The sequence below is a fragment of the Lissotriton vulgaris genome, chromosome 8 (assembly GCF_964263255.1).
Source record: "Lissotriton vulgaris chromosome 8, aLisVul1.2, whole genome shotgun sequence".
Classification (NCBI taxonomy): Eukaryota; Metazoa; Chordata; class Amphibia; order Caudata; family Salamandridae; genus Lissotriton; species Lissotriton vulgaris.
The window spans coordinates 1,422,083,480-1,422,098,778 of record NC_141696.1 but is presented as its reverse complement, the minus strand read 5'-3'; positions in this window follow the sequence as shown (position 1 = coordinate 1,422,098,778).

Sequence of the window (15,299 nt, the reverse complement as noted above, 5' to 3'; positions counted from 1 at the left end):
TGGAGCGCTCCTCCTTCTCTATGCAATTCAATGTATAAATATTGTACTCTGTGAATAAAGTTTAGAAGACCCTTCCTGAACCTTAGTGGTGATGGAACCCGATTCTCCCTTAACTCGAGTTACTGAAATAAAGCCCTTTTGAATCGGACACCACGGACTCTGCCTCTCATTATATGCATGACCCTTTGTTTAAGTATAGAAATTATGACAGGGTAATATTTAATTTACCACACCATAAACATTCCCACTTTGAACCAGTGATCTAACTTTTTTTCCTGCCTATCAGAATTTTATTCACTTTTAGAACTTACCTCTGTACAACATGACTTACTAAATCCTTGTCACTCGTGCTCTAAGTCCTACATCTATGGGATCAAAGGAGGTAGAATAATAGGTAGAGAATAACATTTACCTTTACGGAAATAACCACAGACACGGGTACGCTTTAAACACTTTATTTATGCAATATTTTGTGAGTCAGATGCCATAACAATGAGATTAAGGATTTTGCAAGTAAGAAAATAACTATTAAAGCATAAATCTTGCAGGACTTTAAGAAAACAACTTTAGACATTGGTACCTGGGCCGGGTGAGAAAGGGAAACGGGACATGGACATACCAATTCAATTTATTTATTTTGTTTTGGAACTCCGACGGAGGTCCACAAAAACACACTGACATTTTAAAAAGACAGACATTGCATACAGTACAAAATGACTTCCTTATGCGTTACTATAACATGATATCAAACATAGTGTGAAATGTGCAAATAAGCTATGATACGTAAAACAATGACATGACTGGCCAATAAAATTTCTTATATACATACTAAGTAATGTGCAGATGATACAATGAATACGTGAAACTATTAAATAGCCAACCAGTAGATATTAAAACAAAACCAGGGTACTACTGTTAGACAAAATTCTAGTAAATAGGCAAAAATGTTCTAAAAAATTGGTATATCTTAAAACAAACCATTTCATTCGGGGGTGACAAAACCAGAGAACGTGCATCCTGAGCAGAGTGAATAATAAATTTAATAAATACTGGTTTTAAAAACACTCGCCTGGCACTTTGCAGCTTTGAACATGCAAATAAAACATGATTAAGATCTTGGATTTGCAACTGGCACAGTTCACAGATTCTCTTCTCTCTAGGTGTTTTATCCCAGATGCCAGTGACGTCTCTTAAAGGCAGCAGATTAAATCTCAGTTGGAGTATCAGCCTTCTAATCCCATGAGGGATATTCCAAGTTAAATAAGGCTGTGGTTTATTCCCCAATGTACTCCCACTGACCGCCCCATTACTGGGCCTAGATTTACTTAAAGAGGTGTCTCTGGCTAAACTAATAGGGGATCTAAATTTCTTTAAGCACTGTTTCAAACCAGATTTAGGCATTGGAGAAGTAGGAGTTAAACTAAGACTAAAACTGTCAATTGCACATAAAAAAGACCTAAAAAAGTGGATTGGACTTTTAGATTGCAAAAGATTTCCGTTCTCAGAGCAGCCCTGAGAGTACCCTCTTCCCCCAAGAAGAGAGTGTTACCCCACCTAAGAACTGCTGCCTGGGCTAAAATAAAGGACAAGACTAATCCAAATTCAAGGCGCAGAACAAATGGGGCAGCCAAAGAATTTAAATTACAGATTTGGCGCATAATTCGGCCTTCTGCCTTATCAAACATATGCCAATGAATCATGTCCACCGCCTCAGCAGCATATATTAATGAGGGTGGGATTTTAACCTTAAAAACAGAGAACACATGGCTAAAATGGCGTCTCCCGCAGGTTTTATAGAATCTATTTAATGCACTTGCCTGGGAGACAGCTTTACCAACGCAGTGTTTAGTATGCTCCAAGTCGCGACCTGTTTTGGAAAAAACTTTCCCTAAATATACATAAGAGTCCACCAATTCCATTTTTTCAGAGCCAAGCACCCATCTAAAACATCTCTTGATTCTGAGCCCCTTCTTACGAAAAACCAAGATCTTGCTTTTTGCAATGTTAGTTTTTAAAAAATGAACCTCTGCATATTTATTTAGAACGTCCAGACGGTGTTGCAAGCCAATAGGTGTTAAATCGAAAATTGCAACATCGTCTGCGTACAATAAAGACCCAACTGACATTCAACCAATTTTGGGGGCATCCCCTCTCACCAGGTTCAAAGCGCCAGGGAGATCAACAATGTACAGTGAAAATAAAAGTGGTGCTAATAGACAGCCCTGTTTCAGCCCATTATGTGTTCTAATTTTGCATGTTAACCCCCGCGAGCCTCCCAGGTGTCAGTATGCAATTCCATGATCAGACCCAGGAGATGATTTGGAATGCAGAGGGAGACAAGTTTTCTCCACAGGGTCTGGCGGTCCTCCTTGTCAAACGCCGTGGAGAAATGAATAAAAGCTGTATAAACTGGCATCTCACGGGAAAAAACATATTTCTCCACAATTGTCTGAACAACAGCTATATTATCTAAGGTGCCATGGTTCTTTCTAAAACCGGCTTGTTCCGGCGGAAGGATATCCTGATCATAGACCCATTGTTGTAACTGACATAATCTGCATTTTGCAAATAATTTGCCGGCGGCATCCAGGAGGGCAATCTGCCTAAAACTAGTTGGCACAGTTTTACGGTCCATTTTTATACAGTGGGACTATAATGCTCCCCTTCCAAGAGGGGGGGATTTTATTCATAAAAATGCAATATTTAAAAAGTGGATCTAAAAAAAAAATCACCCCATGCTTCTGGATCCTTTTTTATTAATACAATTGGGATACCATCCGGCCCTTGTGCGCCGGAAGTTCTAGCCATCTTTATGTACTTTATCAATTCCTTTCCTAGTGGGGGACAAAATTCAGTAAGGACAGCAGATGCAGGTTTAACCTCATCAGGCAACACGGTAGAAACTGGGCTATTATTTCTATATAATTGAGAGATGTAATCCACCTATTCCTTTTCGGGAATCGGTATCAGAGTAGCTCTCTGCCTTGAATCACAATATTCAGCGATCAAGTGCCAATATTTCCTCGAATCCTTGGCCCTTGCAGCTTCCCTCAGCCCTATCCACTGCGCGTTGAGCTCCTTTCTTTTTTCGCTGAGCATGAGGCGACTTCTCACTCGCTTGAGGCGATTAATTTCTGCTGTCGACCAAGGAGATAATGGATGTACTGTTTTCGAACAAGATGGTTAATTGCCTGTTTTAAAATTATCATATGAGACCTATCTTGTTTATACTTGAGGGGTTCAGAAGATGTGGAGCTTAAGTTACAGATCTTCTTCATTTGAGCCTCAAAGAAGGATATGATATTGGAGTGAGTAAAACCTTCCTTTTAGACATACACCATCTTCACAATAGAGCCTACTTCTACAGTGTTTTTTTTTTGTCCAAAAGGATCGACCATTTCTTTTATTAAAAGTGGCCAAGCCCTGACCGGCATTCCCTGAGTCAAGTGTGAAAATCAAAAGCCACTGACATACCCACTATACAGTGGTCGCTCCATACCGACGGGCTAACAAAAAAGTTATCACAAGGACATACCACACAGATTATATTGACCTAGAATGCTGCAAGGACCAACCCTGGCCACAGGCTGGGACAAGAAAAAAGCTCCCGACTAATCAGGTGCCCACAGGACAGGACAGGTGCAGGACAGGACAGGACAGGTAACCTCCACTAAGTGCAACACCAGCATTACATCCCTCTCTACGGCTACTCTCGACACGGACTGGGTAGATCGACTCTTCTCCCTCAGCAAATTCCCGATTCTTCTGACAAAGTGCACGACCAGCACTCTGCTCTAGATTCTCCTGCAAAAACCACAGTTGATGGACAGAATGTAGAACAATGTCTTACATTCACCCCAGTACAAGGATCTGGGCCTAAATCCATCGTTTTTTTGCACTCCACACCACCCTCGGTCAGACAATGGCTATATGCAAATCAGCCTTGACCCTGTGCCTCATGGGAACAGTCCAGCCCGAACTACCAAGCCATGTCTTTCCTAGACCGGAATCAAGCATCCAAGGACCGGTTTCTGGCTATCAGCCTTCTTCAGCCTGGATAGCTTGACTCCAGTGATGTGGAGAGCCTGGGACTCACGTCAGTGCATACCCAGTCCACTCGGGGTGAAAATTGCAAAAACCACAGTTGATGGACAGAATTTAGACCAATGTATTACATTCACCCCAGTACAAGGATCTGGGCCTAAATCCATTGTTTTGTTTCACTCCAAACCACCCTAGGTCAGACAATAGCTATATGCAAATCAGCCTTGACCCTGTGCCTCATGGGAACAGTCAAGCCCGAACTACCAAGCCATGTCTTTCCTAGACCGGAATCAAGCATCCAAGGACCGGTTTCTGGCTATCAGCCTTCTTCAGCCTGGATAGCTTGACTCCAGTGATGTGGATAGCCTGGGACTCACGTCTGAGCATACCCAGCCCACTCGGAGTGAAAAAAGCAAGCCGGGCTGAAGACGGCTGGAATGCCAGGAACCGGTCCTCGGAAGCTTGTTTCTGGTCCAGGGAAGACATGGCTTGGCAGTTGGGGCTGGACTGTTCCCATGAGGCACAGGGTCAGACTGATTAGCATATAGCCATGTCTGAACTGGGGTGGCAGAGTGGGCTAAAGAACGGTGATGGATTAAACCGAGATCTTTTGACTGGGTGTGAGTGTTTGATTGATTCAGATGCTCCGTCCATCACCACCCCCTTTTGGACCGCTTTTGGCCGCCATAAGTGTGGCAGGGTATGCTCAGACGTGAGTCCCTTGCTCACTTTGCCACTGGATTCAAGCAAGCCGGGCTGAAGACGGCTGGAATGCCAGAAACCGGTCCTCGAAAGCTTGTTTCCGGTCCAGGGAAGACATGGCTTGGCAGTTCGGACTGGACTGTTCCCATGAGGCACAGGGTCAGACTGATTTGCATATAGCCATGTCTGAACTGGGGTGGCAGAGTGGGCTAAAGAACGGTGATGGATTAAACCCAGATCTTTTGACTGGGTGTAAGTGTTTGATTGATTCAGATGCTCCATCCAGCACCACCCCCTTTTGTACCGCTTTTGGCCGCCATATGTGTGGCAGGGTATGCTCAGACGTGAGTCCCTTTCTCACTTTGCCACTGGATTCAAGCAAGCTGGGCTCAAGACGGCTGGAATGCCAGAAACCGGTCCTCGGAAGCTTGTTTCCGGTCCATGGAAGACATGGCTTGGCAGTTCGGGCTGGACTGTTCCCATGAGGCACAGGGTCAGACTGATTTGCATATAGCCATGTCTGAACTGGGGTGGCAGAATGGGCTACCGAACGGTGATGGATTAAACCCAGATCTTTTGACTGGGTGTGAGTGTTTGATTGATTCAGATGCTCCGTCCATCACCACCCCCTTTTGTACTGCTTGTGGCCGCCATAAGTGTGGCAGGGTGTGCTCAGACGTGAGTCCCTTGCTCACTTTGCCACTAGATTCAAGCAAGCCGGGCTGAAGACGGCTGGAATGCCAGAAACCGGTCCTCGGAAGCTTGTTTCCGGTCCAGGGAAGACATGGCTTGGCAGTTCAGGCTGGACTGTTCCCATGAGGCACAGGGTCAGACTGATTTGCATATAGCCCGGTCTGAACTGGGGTGGCATAGTGGGTTAAAGAACGGTGATGGGTTAAACCCAGATCTTTTGACTGGGTGTGAGTGTTTGATTGATTCAGATGCTCCGTCCATCACCACCCCCTTTTGTACCGCTTTTGGCCGCCATAAGTGTGGCAGGGTATGCTCAGACGTGAGTCCCTTGCTCACTTTGCCACTGGATTCAAGCAAGCCGGGCTGAAGACGGCTGGAATGCCAGAAACCGGTCCTCGGAAGCTTGTTTCCGGTCCAGGGAAGACATGGCTTGGCAGTTCGGGCTGGACTGTTCCCATGAGGCACAGGGTCAGACTGATTTGCATATAGCCATGTCTGAACTGGGGTGGCAGAGTGGGCTAAAGAAAGGTGATGGATTAAACCCAGATTTTTTGACTGGGTGTGAGTGTTTGATTGATTCAGATGCTCCCTCCATCACCACCCCCTTTTGTACCGCTAGATTCTCCTGCAGCATACGTTGGGTCAGTGACAGGTCTGTGACAAGTCGGACAATCTAACTGACTAAGCCTACCGTAGTTATACCATTTCAGAGTGTGCACCACCCCCTTAATTTTGCAAATTCTATGTGTTCCCTTTGTTTGATTGGTCAGAAAGAGGAGGAGAGGTCATCACACCATACTAAGATGAGATCTTTTCTATTTGATTTAATTGATCAATGTTCCCATCCATTATTTTACTTTTCCATGAATTTGATTCCACCCAGCAATATTAGTTTAAATTCATATACAATGTATTCAAAACCATTCAGTTTCTTCCTCTTGCTCTGGGTTACAGGGTGAAGTTTCCACAAACTTTGCGAATAAGATGGGAACTGGCATCCGTTCAATGACAAGTTTCGAGGACTTTAATGTCATCTGCACACGACCAAGAGTTTCAAAATGGAGTATGCGATCCCCTTCAGGCCCCAAATATGAGCTATCAATGAAGGTAAAGAGAGACACATTAGAATACAAAAATGAAAAAATGTACTGTATACCACGTATTTCTACTCTAACCCCATTACTTTATTTTAACTATAGCATTAATGGTTAAGCAGAACACACAAGGTTTAATTTCAAACATGGCAAATGCTTTAGCATGTGAAGTTTGAAGCGGCCATCTTTGGTACTACTGCGCAGCTGCAAGAAAATCCCACCAAAAGCAGAGATACATCACACTACGTAGATGTAGTAGACGCATGTGCAAATAGTTCCCGCGTTTTTCAGTGGCCATTTCAAGACACTCGGGTTACCATTACTAAAAGCACATTGGAAGCTTCCCCTAGATACCTAAAATGTTGCGTGGTGAATTCAAGCACGTTTCTGTAGATATGAAACCTTGCTCCATCATCTGTGCCGGGTGTGTAATGGTGGATCCCTTCATCTGCTGGCAGATGTCACATTTCAAGACATAGTCCTTAGTTTGTTTTCTTAGACGTGGCCACTAATAGCGCTGTTTCAATAATGAAATAGTCGCTGTAACCCCTGTATACGCAGAGCCCAAACCCTCGTCTACTGCTAGTTTTAAACCTTGCCTGCGATCCATATTTGGCATTTTCCTGTCCACCACTCCAGAAATCTGAGCATATGTAATGTTGTTTACATCTAGCTTGTTGGAGTATCTGAGTGGAAATTTCTTTTGTACTGCTGAACTGCCCTTGCGTGAAGCAATGACTGGAACCATAATATCACCGTCTATCCTCATTTTATAGCTAGTGATTGTAGCTATGGAAGCTGTGTGCACAGCCCTCTTCACAGCTTCATCAGCTAATGAATTTCCTTCACCGTGAACGCCACCACGTTGATGACTCAGTGTGTGTATCACGTGAGCCCATGGTAGTTCGTTTTTCAACTCCACTATCTGTTCCCATAGCATTTTATGCTTAATTGTGCCACCGTTTTCGTCTTTGAACCTCTTTTGTTCCCAATTATGTAAATGTTCATTGTATGACTGCATAAAGTAAAAGGAATCACACACAATTAGTGTGGGGAATTTATGATCTATATTCACCAGTGCCAGTATTAATATTTTTAGCTCTGCCAACTGTGCTGTGTAGTCTCCTAGAGATTGTGTCTTGGTGCAACTTGCATGGAACTTCCCGCATGCAACCTATAACGATAGCACATGCTGCGCTGAATTGTTGCTTACTCACTAACGCCGGTTGAGCAGATCCGTCAATGTAAATAATATATTCATATTGATCTAGAGGCAAGAGTTCATTTGGTAGAGGATATTCTTGTTCGTATTGCAGAAATGCTTGTGTTTTTAGACTAGGATATTCATTAGCTAATGAAGCTGTGAAGAGGGCTGTGTACACAGCTTCCATAGCTACAATCACTCGCTATAAAATGAGGATAGACGGTGATATTATGGTTCCTGTCATTGCCTCATGCAAGGGCAGTTCAGCAGTACCAAAGAAATTTCCACTCAAGTACTCCAACAAGCTAGATGCAAACAACATTACATATGTTCAGATTTCTGGAGTGGGGGACAGGGTAATGCCAAATATGGATCGCAGGCAATCTATATTCAACATCTGTTGCGTTAAGGGAATTAGCCCATTGTATCCATCTCAGATGTAAGGCTTTTGCATTTGGAATGCTAGCCTTTGTAACTACCTCTTAGGCTGGTACCCGGGTGACGATTATTATGCGTTTCCCCTGTGCCAGTGCTCTTTCTCTTGCTACAGCGGTCTGAACTGCTGTCAGGATTTTCTCTGTTGAAGTGAAATGCATTTCAGCATTTGTGTACAGGTGTGATTTGTATGCGATTGGTACTGTTTTGCCTTCATTGAAGGTTAAGTAAGTGTACCTTCATTGACTTGCTATTACATGGGTCAATGCGGGTACACTTGCTTATATTACTAAGTTGTGTACGTTTACGTGTGTTTGTAAGTGTTTTAAAGCTATCATGTCTTCTTGTAGTGAACGTAGGATGTTTGAGTGTTACGGTATCCCATGTCAAACTGAAAAGGCAGGTTTTATTAAGTCATAGAAAGATTTCACCCTTTCTGCATAATCCATAATGTATGTTCTGCCAAAATTTAGGAATCCCAGTATTGATTGTACATTTTTCAATGTTTTCAGAGGTTGGAGCAGCGCACACTTTTCTAAAAAGTTAGCTGCCAAGCTTTTTCCTTCACTTGAAAGCTCATATCTTAAAAATAGGACAGTGAGGTGCGCAATTTTTGATTTTTTTAAATTCTTTTTTTATTTATTGGTATTTTTAAACAATGCTACAAACATTACAAGGACCAAGCCAGTTGCTTATCGATACACATACCACTATAATTACAAATGTTGGTTCAAGCTGGCACGTTCATCTGCATAGTACATGTAAGGAATGAGAGCCATCCCACTACAAGAAACATCGGCCAGTATTCTGATGACAATTTAATATCCACTCATTCCCCTCTAGGCTTAGTACAAAAAGTTCATCTTGGAAACTTAAAAACTGTGACTGTTATGCAGTAATCTACTACCACAGTGCACCAACCACCCCCTGTTTTTTCTGTGCTTGTTTACAGAACCGCAGGTGCGTTCAGAGGGGTCCATCTGCCTCCTGACGCTCACAAGCCCCTACTACAAAAGGCTCCCATATGTCTCTAGGCCTAGATGCCGATGGCATCAGCTCCCAAAAGGTAGTCAATTGCGAATGCCCAAAAGTGACACTCGGATCCATTCTTTCATAGAAGGAGCCCTTTTTTCCTCCAGTGCATGCCACTTGGCATTTAACAAATAAGAGTAATAAAGCGTGTAATTTACAAACTTTAACTGATATATCCTTCCCATATCCCCACAGGCCATGCAGGGGGTTGGGGACGTCAATGGTACCTATTATATGATGGATCGTAGTAAATTTGTTGGAATAAAATAATGACAGCTGCGGACAGATCCATGCCATATGTAAAAATGTAGCTCATCTTTGAGTCCCATGCGATGTAAGCTGGAAGGTGTCCTATAGAATCTGTGGAGGTACTTAAAGTGTATTAAGTGACGTTTGTAAATAGGTGACAGAGCCGTGAGTTGGCTGCAACTGTAAGCCCAATGTTCCTCAGGGAGTGATATTAGAAGTTCCTCATTCCATGCCTGGAATGCCCGTGGCTGCGTCAAGGGAGCCGAGTTTTGCACATGATTGTAGATTTGTGTAATTAGTCTGCGTGTCTAGACAGACTTAAGCACATTTTCTAATGCAGGCAGGGTTGGCGGGGAGCTCTCGAAGGTGTCATGTAAAGCCCGACACATAGATCGGAGTTTGTCATATACAAAAACTTTGGAAAACCGTACATCTTGCCCTTCTGTGGAAACCAGAGTGGACCTAAATGTCTCCTCTGGATAGAGATCTGCAAAAGTGCGGAGACCCATTTTTTGTGCTAAAGCTCTGCTAGTACCCTCGCCCATGGTGGGTAACATTGGGTTGTGTGCCAGGGGTATTGACGGGCATATAGGATAGGAATGTTGGCTCAGTCTTTTTCTTAACTCATCCCATGCCCACCGCAGGGTTTCAACAGTGTATGATAAGAAATCAGCACTCATCCAAAAGGTATTGTCTTTATAGTTTCAAATGTCCACAGTACATATTGAAGGAACAAACAGGGTTGTGTTCCTTGGAATCACAAGGACCATCACTCCTAATTACAAGCCACAGGTGAAAGTAGGTGCAATTTGTTTTGCCTCAACCCTTGTCTTTTCACATAAAGGGGTTCAACAGTGTCTATGCCATCTCAGGGTCTTTTGTAGGGTGATATTTTTTCTACCTGCAGGGGAACAGGTGCCGTAAAATCTGCCTCCACAGCTGCATGAGGTTGAAAAGGAGTCAGGTGCACCCAATGATGAAGAAAGTGAGCCTGAGGGCTCCATCCATACAATTGTCAATAGGTCCCAAGAGATGCATATCTGTCCATCTGCCCACACCAGTGAGACAAGTAGGGTTCTAGGGGCCCGATGTAGGTCGGTCGGTAACGGCCGAAAATCGGTATTTTCGGCCGTTACCGATCGGTAAATAAATGATAGGCATGTAGGGGGCATTATTTTACCGAATCGGTAAATTAAAAAAATCGGTAAATTTACCGATTCTGAGCCACCCATATGTAGGTGAGACTCTTCAGAGTCCCCGGAGCCTTACCGAATCGGTATTTTACCATCAAATCCAATTTGATGGTAAAATACCGATTCCGGTGTGCATGCACATGTGTGCATGCACACCTATGCCATGTGACAGGCAGACCTGCCCTTAGGGCATGTATGCCTGCCACATGGCACCCGAGCCTGTTTTGGGGGTGTCAGAGGGTGTCAAAGTGACACCCCCTGCACCCTTGTGAAAATCGGTATTTACCGATTCGGTAAATACCGAATCGATAATGCCCATTCATTCCTATGGGCTTCAAAGCCCATAGGAATGAATGGGCATTACCGATTCGGTATTTACCGAATCGGTAAATACCGAATTCATCCGATTCGGTATTCCAGCACATCTGGAATACCTAGTCAAGTCATAAGTCAAGTCATAAAATTTGTATAGCGCACTACATACCCAGAGGGTTTCAAGGCGCTTAAGAAGGGGAGGAGGATTATTTGTCAAATATCCACGTTTTAAGCTGCTTTCTGAACGCTAGGTGATTCTGGGTGAGGCGAAGGTAAGCGGGGAGTGAGTTCCAAGTTTTGGCAGCCAGGTATGAAAAGGATCTGCCTCCCATGGTGGTCTTGTTGATGCGAGGTACAGTGGCGAAGGCTTGGCTGGAAGAGCGAAGTTGGCGGGAGGGGGTGTAGAAGGACAGTCGAGAGTTGAGGCAATCTGGTCCGATGTCGTAGAGTGATTTGTGTGCGTGGGTTAGCAGTCGGAAAGTGATCCTCTTATTGACGGGTAGCCAGTGGAGGTCTTTAAGGTGACCAGAGATGTGTTCGTTGCGTGGGATGTCTAATATGAGCCTGGCTGAGGCGTTTTGGATTCGTTGTAGTTTCTTCTGGAGTTTAGCGGTGGTACCTGCGTAGAGGGTGTTTCCGTAGACCAGTCGGCTAGTGACTAGAGCGTGGGTGACTGTTTTCCTTGTTTCGGAGGGGATCCAGCGAAATGTTTTTCTGAGCATGCGAAGAATGTTAAAGCAGGAAGATGATACGGCGTTGACTTGTCTGTTCATTGAGAGTGAAGAATCCAGGATGACGCCAAGGTTCCGTGCGTGGTCTGTCGGGATGGGTGCTTTTCCGAGGGCTTCTGGCCACCAGGAGTCGTCCCATGCAGAGGGGGATGTACCTAAGATGAGGACTTCTGTTTTGTCTGAGTTCAGTTTCAGACGGCTTTGTTTCATCCATTCGGCGACTTCTTTCATTCCTTCGTGTAGGTTAGTTTTGGCGGTGCTGGGGTCCTTGGTGAGAGAGAGGATCAGTTGAGTGTCGTCCGCGTAAGAGATGATGTTGAGGTTGTGTTGGCGGGCGATGGCCGCGAGGGGGCTCATGTATACGTTGAAGAGGGTGGGACTGAGTGAGGATCCTTGTGGTACGCCGCAGATGATTTCAGAGGCCTCGGATTTGAATGGTGGGAGGCGGACTCTCTGGGTTCTTCCGGTGAGGAACGAGGTGATCCATTCCAGTGCTTTTCCTTGGATTCCGATGTTTCTGAGGCGTTGTAAAAGGGTGCTGTGGCAGACTGTGTCGAAGGCTGCGGAGAGGTCGAGGAGGATGAGGGCGACTGTGTCTCCATTGTCCAGTAGAGTTCGAATGTCGTCTGTTGCTGCGATGAGGGCGGTCTCAGTGCTGTGTTTGGCTCGGAAGCCAGATTGTGAGGGGTCGAGGGATTTGTTGGCTTCGAGGAAGGCGGCGAGCTGGTTGTTGACGGCTTTCTCGATGACTTTGGCCGGGAATGGAAGAAGCGAGATGGGGCGGTAGTTTTTGAGTTCGGTGGGGTCTGCTGTTGGTTTTTTCAGAAGGGCGGTGAGTTCAGCGTGTTTCCAGTCTTCTGGGAAGGTAGCGGAGTTGAAGGAGCAGTTGATGACGTCTCGGAGGTGCGGTGCTATGACGGAGTCTGCTTTGTTGAAGATGTGGTGAGGGCATGTCGACACCATAGATTTACCGATTTTCAATTACCGAATCGGTAAAATTTGGTAATTTTAAATCGGTAAATCTATTTCACCTACATCTGGCTCTAAGACATTTAAAAAAGGCCTGGGCAAAGCACTACACTACGCTTGCGTAGTTTGCGCAACTTCGCACTACGCGAACTGCAGGTAGCACAGTTTGAATACGCGTAGCGTAGCATACTGCAGCAGTCATTTTTTGCCTGCTCGCCGTCCTCAACGTCTAGTTGGTGGCTACGAGCAAGCAAAATGACATCCTGGAGAGACTTTTTCCTCGTTTGCGATCAGCAACATCAAGTTGCAAATCGCAAGCGTGGAAAATAAACCTCCCTGCGAGATTCTCAACGCGGGGAGGTCTGGTTTCTCATTGCGAGTGGTCGCGTATGCTCGCGACTGCTCGCAATGAAAAACTACCAGTCCGCGTTGAGAAAGCTGCCGCTTGAGTAAAAATCTCCTTGAGCGGCAGAAAACTACAGCTAGCACTGTGCAAGATGCCGTTTTCAATGATTGCACAGTGCCGGATGCTTGTCCGCACTGTGCAATCATTGAAAACGGCATCTTGCACAGTGCGAACATGCTACTACGCAGTTTGCGTAGTGCTACGCGTAGCTCGCGTAGTGCGAAGTGCACTTCGCGTAGCTTCGCAAAGCGCTACTTTGCAAACTACGCCCAGCCCTAATTTAAAAAAGGCTTGCACGAGGGGAATAGGAATGTTTATAAATAAACAAAGTAGTTTCGGCAGTACTACCATCTTGACCGATGCTATTTTCCCAGCTAAGGACAGCGGGAGCCTAGCCCACGCAGTAACTTTTCTTTACAGCCATGTTATGGCACGCCCATAGTTCATGTCCCATATATCCTGCATATTTCTACTGAGCCATATGCCCAAAAATTTCACAGGTTCGTCTGCCCACTTAAGAGGAAATTCGGTGGGAGTCGGGGCAGTGGTGTCTGTCAGGGTACAGATAACTGATTTGGCCCAATTGATGGAGATGCCAGAAAGGTCCCTAAATCCTATGAATTCCAGAACAAGTGGATCAAGGTTTGTTGCCGGATTGGTTACATGTAGTGTAACATCATCGGCATATAGTGAAATGAGAATGCTCCTCGTGCTAAACGCAATCCCCCTGGCGGTGTGATGCTGTCTAATACGCGCTGCTAACGGCTCCATCGCTATTGCAAAGAGCAGAGGGTACAGTGAGCATCCCTGCCTCGTACCCCACAAGATGTCAAATGGGTGCAACAGCAAACCGTTCACTCTGATCGGAGCAGACAGCTTTGTATATAGCACACAGATTAGGCTAAGAAATAAGGGACTGAACCCCGTACAACTCAGAATTGCAAATAGATACAGCCATTTAAGCGTATCAAACGCTTTTGTAGCGTCAAGGAAAACTGTGACGGCTTGCAAGTCAGGGTGTAAATAGTGCAGTACTGCAAAAAAGGACCTGAGGTTATTTGATGTAGATCTCCTGGGAATAAAGCCCGAGTGGTCTGTACGGGCAAATAATGGAAGGAGGGGCTGTAACCCATTTGCGACCAGCTTAAAATATCTTCACATCCACATTTATTATGACAACGGTCTATACGAGTCCAATTCCTTCTGCGGCTTCCCAGGTTTCAACAGTGTAATTATAATCGCCTTGCGCATTGTTGGTGGTAAAATGCCCGACGTCTGAGCCTCCTCTTATAACTCTATGAGGTACGGCACCAACTCCTCTACATAGCCTTATAGAATGTGGTGGGTAAAACGTCCGACTCAGGGGCCTTATCCAGTGGTAAGCTCTTGATGACCTAGATGACATCCTCCACCGTGAAGGGGACGTCCAGATATTCACTACGCCCCCGACCCAACCAAATTAGTTCTAATGAGTCAAGAAAGGGTAAAAGGCCCTCCTGAATAGAATCCTGGGTAGAAGTGTACAGGACAGAGTAGAAATGGGAAAACTCGTCTAAAATTTCTTTCAGGCCTCTAATCATAGACTGTTGGGTACCTTTCAGTTCAGTTATGTAAGCAGTGGACCTCTGGGCATTAGGCATCGCAGCCAGAGTTTTCCGCGGCCTGTCCCCTCCCTGTATCTTCTGGCCTGGGCATGTTTCCCTAAAAATTTCAATTCTAGCTGTGTCTCTTCTTCAAAGTCCAGCAATTTCTCTTTCAAAATGGCCATCGTCGTGGGATCACTAGAGGAATAGAACTGTGTTTCAAGCGTACCCTGTATAGCCTTCAATACTCCAGCTTGACGGGCTATGCAATTACCCCTAATTACCATTTTAAAAGCCTCCCATAACGAGACCTCTTTGTCAACCGAGCCAGCGTTCAGAGTAAAATAGTCTGTGATATCTCCTCTAATGTTTTCCTTAAAAGCATAATCTAAGAGGGAATCCGGCGGCAGCCGCCAAGTAAGCATGCGTGGAATTGAGTTTGAGAGCATTAATCGCAAGAGATAAGGTGCATGGTCCAACAGGGACCTAGGAAGATGAGAGATCTCACTGGTCCACGTAGCAACATCCTGGCACACCAGTCAGAAGTTTAATCTGGACCACGCCCTATGGTGTTCAGAAATACACCTCCCTTCCTTGGCCAGTGGGCTACTCCACCTCCAAATATCAACCAGGTTGCCTTCTAAAATAA